The 20775-nt window shown below is 43.7% G+C and overlaps 1 protein-coding gene across 11 annotated transcripts in view; it reads left to right on the plus strand.

The window, feature by feature from the left end:
- The window catches only part of Rin2 (Ras and Rab interactor 2), a 216724-nt gene that overhangs the window by 23598 nt on the left and 172351 nt on the right, over positions 1-20775 (plus strand). For all 11 annotated transcript variants that reach the window (XM_087652224.1, XM_087652231.1, XM_087652227.1 and 8 more), the window contains 1 exon segment: positions 12660-12779. The gene's annotated coding sequence lies outside the window, so the exon portion shown is untranslated.

Below are 20775 nucleotides of genomic sequence, written 5' to 3' on the forward strand. Positions count from 1 at the left end.
GGACATCTCATGTAAAATAATCACCCATACCTTAATACAAAGTCACAGGAATTAGACCCCCTCTGCTCTCAAGGTTTCTGAGGAAGACGAGCAGGATGTAGTTCCCAGCAACCAAAGAGGAGTGACTTCACAGAATAACTAGAATAAGAGTTCACTCTTCCCAGCACACAGTCTAATGCTATGGAGTCAAGGGTTTGTCTTCATTTCTTTTCATATTGCTGTGATAAAATACCTTATCAAAAAAGCAGCTTCATAGAGAAAAGGGTTATTATGGCTCATGGTTCAAGAGCCTGGCCCATCATGGTGGGGACTCAAGGCACAGAGCTTGAAGTAGTTTGTCATAGCACAGCCGCCACCGAAACTCAGAGTGAAAGAGTGAATGCTACTGCCTCATATGACTGGAGTGAATTCTCCAATCCAGGATCCTGGCTTAAAAATGGGAATACCCAAAGTGGAAGGATCTTTTCTTTTTTTTTTTTTTATTAACTTGAGTATTTCTTATATACATTTCGAGTGTTATTCCCTTTCCCGGTTTCCGGGCAATCATCCCCCTCCCCCCATCCCCTTTTTTATGGATGTTCCCCTCCCCATCCTCCCCCCCTTGTTGCCCTCCCCGCAACAATCACGTTCACTGGGGGTTCAGTCTTAGCAGGACCCAGGGCTTCCCCTTCCACTGGTGCTCTTACTAGGATATTCATTGCTACCTATGAGGTCAGAGTCCAGGGTCAGCCCATGTATAGTCTTTAGGTAGTGGCTTAGTCCCTGGAAGCTCTGGTTGCTTGGCATTGTTGTACATATGGGGTCTCGAGCCCCTTCAAGCTCTTTCAGTTCTTTCTCTGATTCGGAAGGATCTTTTCAACTCCATCAACATAATCAAGATATTCCTCCACAGACATACCGGGAATGCCCATCCCTCAGGAGAGTCTAGACTTTGTCCAGTTGACAGCTGACACTAGCTACCACAACCCTACACCTTGCCAACTTGACACCCAAACGCTTCATTCTAAAGCCATAATCTTCCACCCTGTCTCCATAGATCTGGGACTGTATTATAATAGAAAATGTATTCGGTGCAATTTTAGAAGTCCCTGGTCTTCAACAATTCCAACACTTTAAAAGTCCAACATCTCTTACCCATGAACTCCTGTAGAGTAGAAAGCAAACTGTACACTTCTAACAAATGACAGCACAGAGGAAACATTATTCCAAAAGGGAAGAATCCAGGCACCGCAAAGAAAGGCCAGACCAAAGCAAGATCAAAATCCCGCAGGGAAGACCTCGAATCCTGCAGCTCAGAGTCCAGCATCTGTAGCACAGAGTGCAATAAATGGGCCTTCAAAGCTTCGGTCAGCTCCACTCCTGCTACCCACAGCACACAGTCGCCCTCGTAAGCCAGCTCTTCTCCATGTCTGCAGCTTGCCTCAGTGGACATCGCATGGTCCTGGCATCGCTAACATCCTGTGGTCACGATTGCACCATAGGGTTCAGGTTCATTCAGTATCTTCTCAGAGGCTCCTCCATGGATTCCAATGCTGCCATACATGGTCTGGCCTCAGTTTCTCTCTGAATCCATGGACTGGAATTCCGTAACACTCATGCCCCCAACCACGTGGGCAGTGCTGACCAAGTTTTGCCACCAGCTTTAGACACAACCTGTGTGCTAATCCTGGGAAACACACACTTCCCTGGACAAGTTGCCTTTGAGGATCAGAGAAACCCTTCAAGTTAGGCATCGTAACAGGATGGAGCCTCCAATGGTAGAGCTTTGCCCTTAGGATTCCTTTTCTCTTGTCCCAGAACACTGCAGGGGGATCTGTGGCATGAATTGCTCTAAATTCATTTGCACTTAGCACCTGCCTGAATGCTCTCTTGGCTTCAACTTACCTCTGCTAAATAAGTTAGTGTGTTACTTTTAAATTCAACTTTGCTCTTGTTCGAAGGACACAGGCATAATTAAAGCAGCTTCTTGATCAAAATATCATGAGCCCTATTCCTGCTCCTGATAGAGCCCCTGTTTGCCACTCAACATTAGTTTTATATCCCCAGTGATTAACACCTGTTATAAAGCTAGATCATTACAACTAAATGATTTCCTCATACTAACACCTGTATCTTCCGACATCTTACCTGTGGTTTCGCCTGCCTGCTCTCTGAAAATGTCACCTTCTGTCCATTGCTGCAATGTTTTCTCCTGTGGGGTCACGAGAGTGACAGGACATTTCACCATTGTCATGTCCTCCTCATTCATTTCTGTCTGCCTGCAGCAGGCTCTGGGGCTGAGGCCCAGTCTGTACTTTAATCTTTGATGAGGAAGCCATCTCTTCTATCTTAAGTGCTGGTGCAGGATTCCTCACCTTGAGTCTCAAGTTGCCCTCCTCTAATTTCAATCTCTTGGTCCCAGGCCAGCCTTGGTTACAGACCAAGAATAATTCCACTTCAGTGAAAAAGGAACCTTTTCTTTTTTTCCCTTTTTTTTTTTTTTGAAACAAGCTGTTTCAGTAGCCATCAAACCTATTTCCCTAAATATGCCCACATCCTTTGTTTCTGTACACTTCTGGGTAGTGCTGGTTTATCATATTCTCATTAGGAGAGGCACACAGAAGGTCAATGAGTGGCCTGATTCTCCGGACATCTAGCATCCTCATTGTTGATGATCTGTTTTCTGGACACAGTGCTATCTGCTGTCTCTGCGGTTCCACAGCCATCTATTGGGTGCCTCCATCTAGATCTTCCATGGGACCACAGTCAGTTCATTCAAAAGTGAAAGGTTTGCACACACTGAAACCAGTTCCTTCAGACTTAATGAGGCTAGTAGGTCAGTAGGTCAGAGTCCCTGTATATCACACAGGCATCGGGGTCTCAGGCCTTATGAACTAGGAACGGTTAGACGTTTCCCTTTTCTCCCTTCATTATCTATTTGAGAATATGAGTTTTAGGGTATAGATCTTTTGATTCTGACACAGAATTACCCATTTATTTCTGGTAATTTTTCAACCAATGTTGGGTTTTTCATGTTCGACTCAACTTTCCCCAAATGTAATAATCATCCCCCTGCCTCATCCCTCCTCATTTCTTCCTGATAACCATATCTGTCCCCTTCTCCTTGGGTCTGGAACAGTTGGGCACAGCTTCCACTCTCTAGGTTGAATCCATGGGTTCAGGCCCCTGTTGCCCGACCTGAGTATTTCTTCTGCCTCTCGTGCCCTACCCGTTCAGGTTGTCAGTGGCTGCTGTAGGGGTGCAGTCCTCACTGGTTTGTCTTTCCATGATAATCCCCTGGTTCCTGGGGCTGACTAGAAGCCGATAGTACTTTTGTTTTTCATGCCAGCCACACCCTCTCTTAGCCAACCTGTTCTGACTACACGAAAATGTCTTTCCCCACCACACCCCAGCCAAAACAGCACCCATCTTTTGCAACCCTGGGAAATGGCCCAAGGACTCCATTGTGTTCTTGTAGTGTCCAGCATAAGAGTCTGAATAGAGAAAACAGGTACCGGTTAAATTGGGCAACTTCTTGTCCCATTTCTTTACATATAAACATGGAATTAGAAATGATTGAAAAGGACTGGAGAGATGGCTCAGTGGTTAAGAGCACCGACTGCTCTTCCAAAGGTCCTGAGTTCAAATCCCAGCAACCACATGGTGGCTCACAACCATCTGTGATAGGATCCGATGCCCTCTTCTGCTGTGTCTGAAGACAGCTACAGTGTACTCATATACAAAAGAAATAAATTAAAAAAAAAAAGAAATGACTGAAAAGTTCCCACAGGTCAAGTGTGCTGACACATGCCTTAATTGCAGTGCATGGGAAGTATGGGCGAGTTCAAGGCCAATCTTGTCTACATAGTGAGTTCCAGGACATCCAGAGCTATGTAGGGAGTGAGACCCTGTCCAAACAACAAAACAAAAACAAAATACACTGATCGTCCTTGAATATGTTGATAGAAAATGCAGTTCCCAAAGAAAGTAAGAGCTAGTTTATTCAAGAGTCAGCATGAATGGCCGTGTTCCAGGAACACAGATTTAAGTTAGCCCAAATGTCATGTTCCAACATGGGAAGAGTTTTATGAAGATTTTTATAGTAACAGAACAAAAAACTATAAACCAAGATTTATTAAAAATATATTGGTAGAGGTTTGGAAAGGGCTGAGGTTAGTGCTCTTGCAGAGGCTCTGGTTTGGAGTTTTAGCATCCATCTAGCAAATCACAGCCATCTTTAACATAAACTACAGAGGACCTCACACCCTTTTCTGGTCTCCTTGGCCACTGCCTACATATGGCACACAGATATACGTCCAGGAGAAGCATTCAATTATATAAAATAAAAATACATACATCTAAAAAATATGCTGGTGGCCCTAGATGTGGTGACTCACACCTTTACTGTCACAGCTCAGGAGGCAGAGGTAGGCAGATCTCTGTGAGCTCCAGGCGAGCCAGGGCTACACAGCGAGACCATGTCTTTAAAATCTGGTAGGCATGTAAGGGTCATAGCAACAGAAAAGACGGAGAATCTATTTATAGGCCCCAGATGTCATCTGACGGTATTTGTAAACCTTGGGTCTGTGCAAGCTAGGGGTCTGCTTATATATTTCAAAAAGATTTTACCTGCTAGTCACAAGGATGTTAGCTCAAACACAGATGTGAACAGCAAATGACGCTTTGGAATGGGTCAGCAGGCTCCTTTATTCTGTTTCATTGTATCCATTTCAGACAATAGAAAAGAGATACAGAGTTTTTCTAAAGTTGCCAGAAATGTTCCTTTTCAGAAATATCCAGAACCATTATCTTCCTTACTGCTGTCACATTGAAAAGGAAATGTGTGTTTCCTCCTTTCCTTCCTCAGCCACTTTCTTCTAGAGATATGGCCCGAGAAGGTGACAAGGTCAAGTTGACAGTGTGAGGGGGAAGAGGAAGCCCCCTGAGGAAAGGCCTTTGGAAGAGAAGCTACTGGGATTATTTTTATAACATGCACGCATGGTGTGGCTTTATTTTTCTGCCCATCTGTGGGCAGCAAGCCCTATCCCAAGCTTAACAGCCAAAGTACAGGGCCAGAAAAATGGCCAAATGGGTAAAGTCACTTGGTGGAAGGAGAGCTGTCCTCAGACTACCACATGTGTTGTTCCCACAATGTTCCCTCACCATCATGGCATGGTTGCTGAGGTAAGGACTGAGAGGGAGAGCAAGTCTGGAAGGGCCAGGGGTGATGAGACCTTAGGTGGCAGGGGAACAAGCTTCAGTGAGACAACTTCTTTAATTTGGAGGAACAAAAGCTATTTAAACTTTTGGGGATTGGGAAGGGGGGTTCTGGGAGCCAGGGCCAGTGTGTTGGGGATGCCTCATTTGCATAAGGAGGAATTCCGGGTGCTGCTGGATATGACCTTGTAAGGGGAAAGGAAGTTTAACGTGGTTGCTACTATACACACAACCTCCTCTGATGTGAGCAAAGGTTGGGGTTGCAGGACATGCAGGCCTGGGACAGGGGAGGGAGTGGTGCTATGCCTACCATTCTTGAGGCAAATTTTCCAGGACTGGACATGGATTGACATGCTGGCAATGCTGCTCTAGGCCAGTTCCTCCTGGTTCCACAGTCCCATGGCCCTACACACATGCCTCTACTTGTGTATATACACACGACCAACCAACAAACAGTTTAAAAAATTAAAATGTGAAGGTAGTAGAGATCCAAGCATGGTGGTACACACACACACACACACACACACACACACACACACACACACACACACACACACATCACAAGTTTGGTGTTACATTGAGCTACATGGGAAGTTCACGTCAGCCAGGGTAATCTTGTGAGACTCAACAAACCAAACAAAATAAAGAGAACATTCAAGGATGTCCCATGTTTTAGGCTATTTTACATTAATCAAACAATGGCAGAAACCTTAGAGTGCAACTCCCTGAAATTTAAGCAAGGGTAGATTCCATCATGGTCGTCAGGGGAACCAAGTGGGTGAGACAAACTTCAGAGAAGTAATAATCATCATGTGAGCAATTCACACCGAGGAAGGGATGCAGACTAAGCTCTGAGAACGCAAGGAGGCGGGGTTCACAGGGTGAGGATGGGTGGATGTGATTAGGGAAGAAGAGATGAGAAAGTGGCAGGGCCCTACAGGAGACAAGGGTGGGGACCAAGGAGAGACTTTACAAGGACATCTATCTGCACTTTGCTGTCCACCAGCTCCTGGCACTGCTCAGGTCTCACGTCCTTCAGTTACAGAACAATAACACAAGACTACAAGTTCCTAGAGGTTGGTTTGAGAGAGAAAAGGACGTAGTTCCTGTTCATCACTTAATAAAGAGTCTTAAAGGATGAATAGATGGTAACGGGAGGTGGCGGCAGAGGGCAAGGGCTTAGGGGCCAGATCACACCCCTCTGTGTGTGCGCCATAGATAAAGAAGATGTGTTCCGAATAGACCATCATGTATATGTGGGTATGGCCTATGAGTATTCAGGAAATAGCATTAAATTTTGAGGGTATTAGCATTAAATTTGTTTTGAGGGTAAGTCCAGAAAAGCTTTGAAGATAATTACAGAGCAGAAGTGACTCTGTCCAACAGGAATGCATTATGAAGGACGTATGCAAATTTATACTTTTTGTTAAATCACACGTTAAAAAGTTAGACACAGTTAATTCTGATAAGATGTTTAGGATTGAATTTCAAGGTATTTCAACTTGATAAATAGGATCCTATATTATTAAGGTAATTCATGGCTTGATTTGTGTTTTTAACTTCAAAATATGTATAATCTCTGCTTACCATGTACTTCTGTTTGGACATGCAAAATTCAAGTGACTAAAGCCACCTAGGACTACTAGCTGTCATTGTACAACCCAGACCTGAGGATCTTAACTCTGGCAGAAATCACTTAGTTTCCTCTGAATATTATGTTTCCTCTTTAACCTTTGGCCTAGAGAGTAAATGGTGCCGTGGTGTGGATCTTGAGGGTCCCAAGAGCCTTGAGTTAAGGTTTGTCCCAGCAAACCTTATTGTTTGGAGGCAATAGAATCTGTAGGACGTGGGGCCTACTGAGAGGTCCTTAGGTCACTGGGCTTGTGTCCTTGAGGAGGTTAGGGACAGTGGTCTCCTCCTCTTTATATTCTCCACAGTGAGGTCTATGGTTTTGTTCTGCCAGGTCCTTAAACCTGAATGAGCTGCTTTACCACAGGGCACCTGATTATGCACTGAAGCCTCCAGAACCGTGAGCCAAGACTTTCTGAAGTTGGTTATCTTGGGTGTTTGTTATATTAACAAAAATCTATCCCAAAGTGGGCCTCCCTTTCTCTAAGGAAAGGGGGAGGGACCAATGTGGGGGAAAGATTTATAAGAGTGGACTAGGAAGGGGGGGGGGGGCTGTGATTAGGATGTAAAGTAAATTAAAAATAGATAAAAGAATAAAAAAACCTAAAGGCTGCTCTTTCAGAGAACCTGGGTTTGATTCCCAGCACTCACGCGACAGTTCCCAACCATCTGTAACTTCACTTCTAAGGAGTCCAATGCATGCGGGAAAAAATACTCGTTTACATAAAATGAAAAGGTTAAATTTTTAAAAAAGAGTGAAAACTAAGGCAGTTGGTAGGACCTTTTCCAATATAATTAATTTAAACAAAAAACCCAACAAACAAAACCAGAAAATGAAAAGATGAGGGGCTGGGAGGGGTGTAAGAGGCTTAATTCATAGCTGGCTTAATTTGAAGAAGAAAAAGCTCAAAAGGTGTTGGAAGCTCATGAAACAACAGCCTTTAACCCTTACTGATTCCCAGAATCTTGTGGCAAAACAAACACAAAACAAAACAAAAACAAAAACAAAAAACCAAAATAAAACGAAAAACCTGTTTTACTCTGCGCAATTCCACACTTCTTAGTTAACTGTATGGAGCAATGTTGTAACCCTTCTTAAATTAAAGAATCCAGATTTCACAGGAAAAGCTGTGGGAACGGTAAGCAAGCTAGCTTTGCATCCCAAATCGTGGATGCTATGTAATTTCTAGGAAGTGTATACCCAGAACTATGAGCGAATAGATTCTTTTTTTTTTTTCTTTTTTTCGGAGCTGGGGACTGAACCCAGGGCCTTGTGCTTGCTAGGCAAGTGCTCTACCACTGAGCCAAATCCCCAACCCAAGTGAATAGATTCTTAAACTGAGCCACTACAAAGATGTGGTCTACACGTGAAGATGCCTCGGGCAGTGTTTGGTACCAAGGGAAAGTTGGATACACAGAGATAGAATGGACATACCAAGCTCTACTTTGTGTAGGAATGTATTAGGGAAACCAGTTATTTAATCCATTACCTGAGGCTGTCGCAGAATAGCTGGATAATTTATAAGAAATGGAGGTTCATTGGACTCATGCTTCTAGGGACTGAGATGTCCAGGAGTCTGATGCTAGCCTAGCATCTGGTTGGTGTCTGCAGGAGTTCATTTTACTTCATTGTAACCTGATGGATGGCGTCCGTGAGTTGAGCAATTGTGGCACAGAGAGCTCACCTGTATACACAAAGCCATTCTGCCTGATAATCCACTAAGACATGAATGGAGCATCTCAGGACACAGTTAAAACTCAAAGGCCCCACCTCTGAACACTGGCTTTAGGAAACAAGCATTCAGTACATTAACTTTTAGGAGTACCTTCAAACCACACCAGGAATAGACCTAAGACCCCCGTTGACAGCATCCATAGTAAGTATGAAGTGTGCTAAAGAGAATTGTTAGAAGCCTTCCCTAGGGCAGCTTTTCAAAACCACCAGTCCTGCTGTCTGCATATGAAAACATTCAGCCAGTTTAATCATGCCCAGTAACAGTCAACAATATGCCACAACTTTTAGGTGACTTTGTCAGAATACATGAGGAAATTAGCAACAGCCTCAATTTCCAGAGTAACTGTGACTGCATTGAAAAATCAAACCTAGTATCTTGGTCTCTTGGTCTCTTTAACTTGCTTTTACCTTAAGAATGTTATTGTCTTGTGGTCCTGGAAATTGAGCCCAAGACCTCGCTAGGCAAGGGATGAACCCTGAGCTAATCCCCTGTTCTCCTTTTCCTGGCTATTTTGAGACAGGGTATCACTAAGGTGCGCAGGCTGGTTTTACACACACGCACACACACACGCACACGTACACACACACACACACACACACACACACACACACACACACACACACATTTTTTGTAGCCCAAGCTATCCTTGAACTCAAAATCTTGCTTCAGCGACCTAAGTGGCTGGGATTACAGACCTGTGCCACCAGATCTGGCTACCTTGAGCATTTTAATTTCTAAATTTTTTATAAGTAAGTGGAGATTTTTTTATGAGAATCATAACTCACAATTTCTCACAGTCCACACAGTACCTAGTAGACACTTAATCAACATTTATTTAGCAAGTAGTCGTGATTAGGAAAAACCTTTCTAATCTAGAAAAATTGGTTGACTTCAGTACAGAGATTAAATTAAAAGTTAAAATAACTTAGAACCCTGGAGGTTAATAGTCACTAGACAATTTCAAGTGTGTTCAGGAACCCACGTAAGTTGAGCAGAAGTTTTTGTTCCTTTGGGGAACACAGATTCGTTCAAGCTCACTAACAAATGGAAACAACTCCCCTTCCCCAAGGAAACACTGGGACACTACCAGAAAGGCCAGGACACTTTCTCATGTTGTTCCAGATGCTTACCCTTGCCTCGAAGGAGTCACAGGCAGCCTGTTTCTTGTTTCAGCACCCAGCTCTGTTTTTCTTCTCCAAAGGCTGATTTTAAGTGACTGGTGTTTTGTATTTCTGTATAAGATTTTATAGCATGTCATACCTCTTCAGTGTAAATTCAGTTTGGGATGTCTACGTTACGTGCTTTAGTTCTGGTTACCTAAACCATGGCATTGTGCAATGTCAGGTGCCCTTCGAAGCTGTTTAGTAACCTTTTACCTGAGAGATAATCTTTCCCACTGCCTGCCTTGGGTCCTCTTCTGGATGATCCTACACTGGTAGTTGTGTGAACTGAGTCATGCTGAGCAATATTTAATTCTCTGTTAGGCCGTGTGGTAAAGATGTCGGAAGCCTGAAACTACAGAGTCTGCGTTGGAAGGGCTCCGTGCTAGACTGTGGTGAACTATCAGACATTCCGATGACAGCCGGTCTCCCTTTCTCTGAGAACCATGGGCACCTCATATCACCTCCCCTGGGATGCTGTTTGGTTAAATCCAAATGGCAAATGGATGCTAGATTTCTAAAACCCGGTCAAAATTCCTGATGTCAAGACCTGCCTCACGCTGCATACTGCTGTCCTAGGACAAGGGATGACATAAGGCCAGGGTCCTGACCAGCGCACAGTCAGACAGCATCAGTAAGCAATGTGAGCTACAGGTGTGAGGCTCTACAGCAGAGCCATCTAAGGAGAACAGCTTTTCATATGGAGAAGATGGGTGAAAATATAGATGTGACGTTCAGTTAGTGGACTTGATACTTAGCAAGCCCAGGCAAAATGGGGAGTACATGTGAGCTGAGCTTTGCTTGTTTGGCAAGAGATCCGGCATGTAATGGCGCTGTTCAAATGGGCAGCCATGCAAGAGCTTATTTTCAGATTCATTTGCTAACCTTTTGGCTTTGGGAAGTAAGTTGGCTTGTTCGTTGTTTTGTTTGGTTTGATTGTTTCAGCTTTTCAAGCAAGCTTTGGATCACCTGGAACACGCTCTGTAGACGAGGCTGGACTTGAACTCAGAGAGGATCCACCCGCCTCTGTCACCCAAGTGCTGGGATTAAAAGCCTGAGCCACCACCCACAGCTGGTGTTTTGTTTTGTTTTGTTTTTATTAGATTAAAAAGTGTGTGTGTGTGTGTGTGTGTGTGTGTGTGTGTGTGAGAGAGAGAGAGAGAGAGAGAGAGAGAGAGAGAGAGAGAGAGAGAGAGCATGCACTTCTGTGCACATGCGTTTGAGTGCAGTGCCTGAGGAGGACATTGGATCCACTGGAACTGGAGTTATAGGCCGTTGTGACCTGTTGGATAAGGGAACTGGTATCTGAACTCAGGTCCCCTGCAAGTAGTCTACACCACTCTTTCTCTCTTGCCCCTGAAGTAAAATTTTATTTCAGGAGTAATCTTTAATAATTTATTGAAGTATATTGTGGAGTCTGAGAAGATGGCCCAGTACAGTGGTGTAGACTTGTTATAAGCATACTCAGTGCTGGGGGAGGAGACAGACCCTTTCCACAGGGCTCACTGACCAGCCAGTCTACCTAAACCAACAAGCTCCAGGTCCAGTGAAAAGAACTGTTTCAAAAAGTAAGGTGGAGGGTGACAGAGAAGGGTGCCCAAGGCCAACCTATGCCCTCCACAAGTGTGTGTAGACGTGAACACACCTCATGTTCACATGTGATTACCACACACCTGGTTGTATTCTGGGTCGAAGCACTGTTATTAAGTGTGGGTCATGACTGCCCCTCCTCCCGTGATCGTGACTGGTGAGTGGGTGAAGATGAGAGTCTACCATAGTTTTAAATAAGAGTGAAGGACCGAGGAGGGAGGGTGACACTGGGGACACCTCATAAGGTTTGTTTCTGTCTCGGATGTGTGGGTATAGGTATAGGTATAGGTATAGATTGTGATGGAAAGTGCATTACTCCTGTGAGTGAAAGTCAGGTGGGTTTGAAGTGCATTAGCCATGGAGTCTCAGTGTCCGCCATATGAGGGAGCAGCATGAATGGCTTTGAAAGCAGGCTGCACCGGTGTCCCTGTGTAGCTGCTGCCCCGAGATGCATTCTGGATGTGACCTGGCTGCATCATGCCCAGCCTAAAAGTCGAATCTTCTTAAGTAACTGGAGAGGGCTATACAGGATATTTTTGGGTCGGATGTGAGGAATGGGTGTGCGTGGGGCTTACATGGAGGAAAGGGGAAGTCTGAGGTCAGTTATAGAGCCTGTGGAGAAGGGAGACAGAGAAATAGCACGAAAGTGTGAAGGAAACAACTGTGGCAAGTCATTGTAAGAATGTGGTGAGCAAGGGGAGTGGACTAACAGCTAGCAGTTAGTTAGGAAAGTGATGTTTGGGTCTGCATTATTTAATATTGGAGCACATACGACAACTGAGAAAGAATCCGAATCAACCCTCTGTGCTGGGATACAGGTATTAGTAGGGATGGTAAAGGAGACTCTCAGCTGTGGGCTTGTGTTTTGTTTTCCTTTGTGACTGTGATGAATTTCTGTACTAAAGCAGTGCTGAACCGGTAAGGTATTGACAGGAACAGTTGACAATGATGCATGGCAGCATGGGGATCCGTTCCAGAAGCCCAGGATGCAAGATCAAAGCCCTCTCAGGAGCTGATGTGCTGGAGAGAATATGGAAGAAAACTTGTCACTTAATTGATAGTGACAACAGGATGGCCGTGGTCCATCCCTTGTGTCAGGAAGACTATTTGGAGTCTTTAAATTCTGAGCAGCAGCTGGGAATTTGGAGGGCATTGCTGGTTCAGGAGACACCCTCCCCCATTTCCTGGTCCAGAGGTAGGCCTGGGGTCAGCATGGGCAAGAAAACCATCCTGTGTTCACATCTGTCTGTGTCCTTCCAGAGCAGGCAGGGGACAGGTCACCTGTGTGGTTGCTCGTGGTGCTTTTAACCATGTCCAAATCCTAACCAGTGAGTTCTGTGTGTTGCAGATGGAGACCTGAGACAGAAACTCCTGAACTTCCACTGGAAAAGCTCAAATGTGTGAGCCTTCAGAACTCTGCAGAAGACAAGCCCAAGCTGAAGAGGAGAGAGAGATGCTGGTCTGACAGGTAGGTAAAAATGAGATGCTGAAACCCAGGGCATCAACCCAGGAGTTAGTTCATTTCCAGACCCGTCATTGGGGCTGGGATTATGTTCTGTGCCAGCTGTGGAAGGTTGCTGTGGAAGCTGTTTGCAGGGGAGTCCATTCGCAACCGAACAAGATCAAAGCCACCTAAGAGTAAGGACATTTTAGGAACCCCAAGAACCTAAAGTAGAACCGTAAACATTGCAGGGAGCATTGGCCTTCTGTCAGGCACAGCCTTGCTAGGTTAACTGGTTTAATTTTCACAAGAGCCGAATGGGGCAGGCATTGCTATTCACACTGACGGCATCACCCAGAACATAAAGAGCAGAGTTAGTCCAGGGTCTTCAGCAACAGAAACCATGTGACTTTTCAGGTTCTCTCTTTCCCTCTGGTTTTGGCTTTTTGTTTGTTTGTTTTGTTTGTTATTGTTTTGTTTTGTATTTTTTAAACAGTACATCTATACATTTCTACCTTCCAGGAAGTAAGCATGCAGAGTATAAGTTCAGATTACTGATGACCGTCCAACAAATGGTCACAATGACATTATTGCTTTTCCAAAATCTTGCTACTCCTCCATCAACTACAGGGTCTACTCTCCTTCAGCTTGAATCTGGGCAGGATTTAGTGACTGCACTGACACACATCACAAGCAATTTTAAAGTAAAAGGGACGTGGCTTTTGCCTCACTTACTAATTATCTTGGGACCTGTGTTCTTATCACATGTGGTCTTCTGGCCACCATGTTGTAGGGGAAACAGGTCCTGGTTCTAAATGACCACCCACTGATACATGAATGAGCTTCTACAAGGCTAACCCAGCCTTCAGGTTGCCTCCATGGAGTCTGGTAAGATGGAGACACGCTGTTGTTGACGAACCATTCTTCCTGAGCCCTGCACTTTGCGACAGACTGTGAGCAAAGTAAACACATTTGGCGGTATTCATTTAACTCATAGGCACACAATTTAAGGTAGCTATCATGATGTTCGTTTATAGTAAAGAAAACCAAGATCACATGAAATTCAGTTATGTGTCCAAAGCCACAGAGCTAGCTAATGAGTTGCTCATACTGACCTAAGCTTTCCTGTTTTCCAGCTGCTACTCCTCACTATGGACCTTAGTTAGATGCCCTCTGCTCTGGCCTAAACAGAGTCCTCCATGTGCTGGATCTTCCCTATCTGCTCATGTTATGCCATATGGCTTTTGTCTATCATGCAGAAGAACTATCAGATGGCACATGGATCAATATTTTTATGCCATGTTTGACCTCCTCAAAGTCATGGATGGGTTTGTCTCAGATGTTTCATCTCTTTGCTTCTAGCATAGACCTTGATGATGTAGAAGGGCAGCGTGCATGTGAAATCCATACCCGAGGGTACTAATGTGGGTTTTCTTGACACTGATGACAAAGTGTGAAGAGTTCTATCTACTAAAGTCTCCTTGAGGCTGTGAAGAGTACAGTGGGGCCAGGCATGGTAGTGCATGCCTATAGTCCTAGCATTTGAAGGCCAAGGCACAGGGATCATAAATTCAAGGTTAATGTCATCTGTGGGTGTAGCTCAGTGGTAAAGAGCTTGCTGGGCATGTACAAGGCTCTGGGCTCAGCCCCTAATAACACTCCCCAAATAAAGCAAATAAAGAAGTAAACAGCCGCAGTAAAACAGTTGTTTTTAATTTTACCTTTAGTATGTGTAAGTAGGTCAGAACGCCTTACTGGAGTCAGTTCTCCTTTTCCTCCATGTGGGTTCCGGGAACTCAGGTGCTCAAGCCCGATGTCAAGTGCTTTTACCTTGCTGACCCCACAATAATGTCTTAAACATCAGGCAACTGAATTGCACAGTTCCACAGAAGAAGTGCTGGGGCCCCACTGACAGAGGCAAGGAAGAAAAAGCCTCTCTGGCATATGGGGTTGTTTTTATAGTCACAGACGTAAAGCAGAGAAAATATTTGGTTACCAGTATAAAGTGGCTGTATTTGGTTTCTCCTATTGGAAATAGAAGAAAACAACTAGAAGCCCAATTCCACTTGCAAATTACACAAAGCTTCGGTCACTTCTAAGGGCCAACTGGTTTTGTCTGCTCAGGGATATGGCAGCTCCAGCCTCTGTCTTAATTAGCTTTTAAAAAGCGAAGCTGCCTTTCTGGCTTCCTTGGTCTTTCCTGTTAGATAAACCATCTTTGTTTTGAACTTGTATAAATAAATAGCTTCGATAAAATGTAGCTGTAAAGTAAACAGGAACTTCCACAGGGCACCCTTGTCTCATTGAATTGTTGAAATAGTGACAAACGTTTTAAATGGAGGAAGAGCCAATGTCTCCCACTGGAAAGACACTGGGATGATGTGCTGTGGCTAATTTATCAGCTACTTTTCCTGTTATTGTAACGAATCAGCTGATGAAGTGACTTAAGGGTTTATGTGAGCTTATGTTTGAAGGTACAGATCACCATGGCAACAGAGTCATAAAGCAAAGAGAGGGGACTGCTGGTGCCCCGCCCCTTTCATTCAACATGAGACCTGAGCCCAGGCTGCGGCACCACCCATATTCAGTGTGAATCTTCTCTGCTCCTAAGCTTCTTTGGAAACATCCTCACAGGCACAAGAGGTCTGCTTTCTGGGTAATTCCAAATCCTTTTAAGTAGGAGTCAAGATTAGTGTCCACTGTTACTCATTACCAAAACTCATGGGGCTTGACCTCCAGTGTAAGAGGGGTAGGTATTACTGAGACCATCAAGAGGTGTTAGGTAGTTTAGTCAGAGGTTTCATGAGTGGATTGATGCTCTCCTTGCTGGACTGAGTTCTCATTCCTATGGAACCCAAATGGCGGACAAGGCTGGAGTCCTATGATGCACGCCTAACACGCTTACTCTCTCACATGCATGCTTCTCTTCCATATATGCACCTGTTTCCCTCTGTACCATGAGGCCCTCAGCAGAAGCCAAGGCTATATACTCCACCGTAGGTATTCTGTTAGCACCAGAAGAGTGCTGGGAGTTGTGCAAATGATAAATGCATTGTTTCAGTTGACTTTGCTCTCCAGGACTATGGTACAGTGTTTTTCACCTCTTGTGTGAGTGTGTGTATATGAGCATCACTGCCACTATGTGAGAACTAAGAATAAACCTTATCTATATGTTGTCCAGAGACAATGCTAATCTCTATACTTAGAATCTAGAAGTAATGGAACTGACTGCAAATAAGGGAGCTATTTATATTACAAAACATGGGAAAACCGGTCAAAAATGTTAGTTAACTTTAATTCTTTGATTGCATTTTGCATTAGCTAGACTATTAATTAATTCACTTTGCTGCTTAATGACTTACCCCAAATTCTAGAAAGATGATTCCCAATTAAGATCACTGGCTCCTCTTCCAGAAGACTGAAGTTCAATTTCCAATACCCATGGCACCTAACAACTATCTCTAACTCCACTCCCGGGAATCTGATGCTCCCCTCTGGCCGCCACAGGTACTATACACACATGGTGCATGGGCATACATGCAGACAAAATACAAATAAAAATTCCCTACTCCCAAACTTAGGAAGGGTTGAATATCCCCTCTGTCAATGTGTAAGATCATCAGTTTAGGATCAGTAATGTTTCAAACTTTAGAGTTTTGTTTTTGTTTTTCCTCAGATTTTTAAATACTTGTATTGGTTTTACTGCTTGGGCATCCCTAACATGAAAGGTGAAGCACTCCAGAAAGCTTTGAATTTTCACAGTAAGGATGCTGCGTTTGCAGCTTTGTCATTCTAGCTCATAATTCTGTAGGGTGGTAATTTGAGCTGGGACCAGCTGGTGTACTTCAACCGGTTTTGCTGCATTTTTGCCTTGCTGCCCTCTGCCAGCTGTCTGGGGGAAGATGGCATCAATGGGGTGGCTGTCCTCTGTCCAGCATGTCTCTCTCTCCTGTGGTCTGAGCTCATTAATATGGAAGCACGGCTTGAAGAAATAGAGAGAGTAGGGCTTGAAAGTAACCGTGTGACCCTCCCATCCTACTGCACAAAGCAAAAGGCAGGACAGACCAGATTCAAGAGGTCAGAAAGGTTCAGCCCTTGATGGGAGTGAGAGCTCCTAAGTCACTTAACAAAGGGAGTCTACATGGGACACAAGGGTGTAAACAACAGCACATCCTTGAGATGTACCACAGAAAACGTCAATATTTTACTGAGGGAACTAGCAACATTAGGAAGAGGGATACTGAAGAGGTGCTATTTGTAGTTCATAGCACATGACAAAAATCTAACGGGATGCTGAGATGGTCTCAGAGTAGAAAAGCCTCACACAGTCCCCCTTATCCACCGCACCGTCTGGGAAAGCAGAATTAAGATGCTTGGCAGAGCACAGTTGGCGACACCCCCTTTGTTTTTTTATCTTCTTATTGATAGGGGTGGAAGTGGTGATGAGCAATGAGGGTTTGACAGGCAGAATAGAGGTTAAAAAAATGTAAGAACTCAATTTCATGATTTCATCTGTCACTCAGCAACAGACCCCACCCCCTTTAATTTGATGGGCCCAGAATGGCATCAGTTCTGCATGGTTCTTGACATTGCAGCTTGAAACTCTGTGGGTTTCTGTGTTGGAAGAGTAACGAGTGGAAGTGCCAATGATCTGTCTCCTGGAGCCTTCTCTCATAATTGAAGTTAAGGAAGGGTTCGGCTTCAGTACTTGGCCTGGTTAACACCCCAACTTTATCTGTTGTTAAATTTGTAGTCTTATATGGGTGGGATAATATCAGCCTTGGATCTCTTTGGGTCTGTATCTATGGTTTTATAGCCAGTAGTAGTTATAAAATGGAAAAGACAAAAACAAAAACAAACAAACAAAAAAACCCTTCAGACTAACTGACTAGATTATAAACCAAGGTCTAACTATCTGTTATGTCCAAGAAAGTCATATGCAAAGACATTCCTAAACTAGGAGTCACAGGTTGGAAATCAGCCCACCATGCAAATGGGAACTGAGGATGGCAGTGTAGTGATTCTGCATCTGATAAAAAAGAATCCAAACCAAAATTCATCAGAAGAGATAAAGAGAAGCAGCTACCTACTAATAAAGGGAACGATTCATCAAGATGTATCTATCGTAATATTTATGTGCTGAGTCATGGTCCTCCCTGGTTTATAAAGCAGATGCTACAAGGCATGAGAAACCACAATACAGTAATAGTGAGAGACTTTAATACCCAACTCATATCTATATGTGGCTTCTACAGTTAAAAAAAAATCAGCAAGGAAACTTCAGAGCTAAATTATAGCATAGATCAACAGGATTTGACAGACATCTATAGAAAACATAGATAGGGAGTATACAGTCCGAGAGGAAAAGAGTTCCTAGAACCGAATGAAATGAGAGTGCACCCTACAGGACCCTAGGGTGCAGCCAAGGCAGGTCTAATAGGAAGGTTTACAGCTGTAAACACCAGATCTTGGTATGTAATGTATTATACACCTTGATGTTCTCAAGAACAGAAACTAAAGTCCAAATGCCTTAGCTGGAAAGAAGTGATAGAGATTAAAACAGAAATAGTTGAGAGACACTTCAAGAGCAAGGGAGAGAGCTGCTCAAAGAGTCGGTTATTTTAAAAGATTAGTAAAACTGATGAACCTGTAGCTTATCCAAAAGAAAGGGGAAATACAAAGTGCTAAAATTAGAAATGAAGAAGGAATTGAATTGTCAGAACAGATTATACTGAAATCCAGAGGACCATTAGGGAATACTTCAAAAACTTATATTCCCCAAAGCCAGAAAACCTACAAGAAATGCATACATTTTACTTACAAAATTAAAGCCAGGAGATATAAACCATTTAGATAGAACCACAGTAAGCAATGAGATTGGGCAGTAACTAAAAGACTCCCCCCATGGAGAAAAGCACAGGATTCCCTGCCGAGCAGACTGAGGTATGTGGTCTCTCAAACGTCCTTAGAAGTCTAACAGCAGCACTTCTGAGGGAGACACTACCGGTCTCATTCTATGAAGGTAATATTACCATGAGACAAAAGCTAGATAAAAACACAACTTACAAACAAAACGAAAAACTTACAGACCAATAATGCACATAGGAAAGAATTACAGGCTCTGATGAACATAGAAGGGAAAATACTCAGCCAAATACACATAGATCAAGTTAGAGAACACATCAAAAAAAATCACACGGCATGACCAAATGGATTTCTCCCCAAGGATAGGCGATTGTTTCAATGAACGTAAATTAATAAATTTATATAAATATGTAAAAATAGACTTACAGAAAGAAATTACATGATCATTTAGATAGATGCAGAACAGACACTTGAGAAAGTTCAACCTGCTTCCATGATAAAAATTATGAAAAAGTTTGGAATAGACAAAGCATATTATCTAAAATAAAGGCAATGTTCAACAAAGCCACAGCCAACATTATGCTGTGTGAGGTGAGAGCATTACCTCTAAAATCTGGAACAAGATTGGCCATTCACAATGGCTTCAAAAGATAAATAATCAGAAACAAACCTAACAATGGAGGTAGAGAACTCTACAATGAGCTCTTTAAGACACTAAAAAAAATATTGTAGAAATCACAGTGATAGAAAACCTTCTATGCTCCTGGGTTGGCAGAATTAATGGAATAAAACTGGCTACACTACCAAATAAACATCTAGATTGAATACAGTCCCCATCAAAATTCCAGTGATGTTTTCCACAGAATAAACAACAAGTTATCCTGAAATTCATGTGGAAACACAAAAGATGATCGATTCCCCAATTCAGTCTAAAGCAGAAAGCACACTCCTAGCAGTATCAGAACTATCCCACAGATCATAGTAACAAAGACAGCATGGTACTGGGACAAACCCAGACATGTTTATAAAGGTGTCAAAAACAGATTGGTGGAAAAATCTAGTCACTAAATGGTGCTGCTAAAATTGTATAAACAATAGAAAACTAACCATCCATGTCTCTCACTTTGCCAAAAATCAAGTCAAAAAATGGGCCAAAGACCTTAATTTAAAGCCCCAAATACTGAAACTACTGGAGGGAAACAGGGCAAACATTTCAAACTATATATAGACTGAAAGGTTCTGAATAGAAGAACCTCTCAGCAGCGTAGGAAATAGCCTTCAGAATTGACCAATGGGATTCCATGAAATTGGAAAGCTTCTATGCAGCAAAGAAACTATCTGCAGTGTGCAGACAGCCTGAATGAAGAATGGAGAATATAGCCATTCATATATCAGGAGGGACTGATGTCTGTAACACATAAAGAACTGTACAGATAGGGGCTGGAGAGGTGTCTCAGAAGTTAAGAGCCCATACTGCTCTATTGGAAGACCTAAGTTTGGCTCCCAGCACTCACAATAGCCTGTAACTCTAGCACCAACAGAGTCACTGCATGCACACATATTCGTGTGTGAGCACAAATACACATAATGTAAAAATAGACCTATAAAAAAATAACTGCACAGGCAGGCAGAGAAAGACACCCAGAGAGTGGGCCCTATACCTCAGCTGAGCAGCACAGTAGAGCTGGTCCTAGTGGTTGGGGCACAGGTGAGCCGGCTCTGAGGGTATGAATGTGGGTGAGCTGGCTGTGAGGTGGCTTGGGTATTAAGGTGATGATCTCTATCCACTCACCCCTCACCATATGTGATAACCAGTAGAGCTGGCCCCGCGGTCATGAGAGCAGAAAGGTTGGCCCTGCTCCTCACAGGCTACAGCAATCAGGAGAGTGGGCCCTGCATCTCAATTGGACAGCACAGTAGAACTGGCTCTGGTGGGTTCAGGTGAACTGGCCTGGAGGGCATTAGAGTGGGATGGCTGAGCCTGCCTCTTGCTGGTGGCAGTGCTGAAGAGCTCTCCCTGGTGGTGTGGATGTGGCAGAGCCAGTGGGTTGACCTTCTCAGCTAACACCCACACCCGGATCCAGGGCTCTGAGTTGGCCCACTCCAAAAATCTACATCATTTGTGACCTGTTGGAGTGCGGGAATGGACCATCCCTGA

This window comes from Rattus norvegicus, chromosome 3 (genome assembly GCF_021556685.1).
Source record: "Rattus norvegicus strain SHRSP/BbbUtx chromosome 3, alternate assembly SHRSP_T2T, whole genome shotgun sequence".
NCBI lineage: Eukaryota > Metazoa > Chordata > Mammalia > Rodentia > Muridae > Rattus > Rattus norvegicus.